At 72.9% G+C, this 586-nt stretch overlaps 1 protein-coding gene across 1 annotated transcript in view; it reads left to right on the forward strand.

Annotated features, from left to right (window-relative positions):
* Window positions 1-282: 282 nt before the first annotated feature.
* Kank4 (KN motif and ankyrin repeat domains 4) overlaps window positions 283-586 on the forward strand; it is a gene marked incomplete at its 3' end in the record, with an annotated part of 34690 nt that continues 34386 nt past the window's right edge. Inside the window, 1 exon segment of the mRNA XM_005385341.2 lies at window positions 283-410.

Raw genomic sequence — 586 nt, forward strand, 5'->3', positions numbered from 1 at the left:
GCTGGGGAGGTTTCCACCAGCCCCGGGCCCAGGGGTGGGGTCCACCGCCCGCCGGGCTCCCCCGGGGGGCAGCCAGGGAGAGGAAGCAGCAGCCCCATTTCTGCGGGGGCCAGGGGGTCGTTGAAGGCAGTGAGGAGGGCGGATCTTGGCGGCCAATAGGAAGTCCCTGAAAGGGTAGCGCGGGGGCTCAGGGCCCTGCAGAAAACCGAGCTGGGAGCGGTCCAGCCCTCCCGCCCACGGCTGGGCCTCCCGCACCCACGAGGAGCTCGGACGGCGGCCTGGGCGGAGCCGCGGCTGCCTCGGTGTCGGTGTCCGGCTGTCCGGCCGTCCCTCCGAGCTTCTGTCCAGGCACGGAGGGCGTGAACGGAGGAGAGGGACACAGCGCGAGGGGACCGAGAGCCGCTACCGGGGTAGGAGTTTTCTGGTTTCTTCGCTGAGAGCGTTTCTCCCAAACCCCCTCCCGGGCAGGGGCGCGACCGAGGGGCCCCACGGCTGTGCCCGGCGCGTGTGCAGGGAGTGTGCCCGGCGCGTGTGCCCGCGGCTCTGGCTGGCACGTGTGCGCGGTGAGTGCGCCCGCGGCTGTGCC

The sequence above is a fragment of the Chinchilla lanigera genome, unplaced genomic scaffold (assembly GCF_000276665.1).
Source record: "Chinchilla lanigera isolate Chin_1 unplaced genomic scaffold, ChiLan1.0 scaffold00022, whole genome shotgun sequence".
In the NCBI taxonomy this organism is placed as follows: domain Eukaryota; kingdom Metazoa; phylum Chordata; class Mammalia; order Rodentia; family Chinchillidae; genus Chinchilla; species Chinchilla lanigera.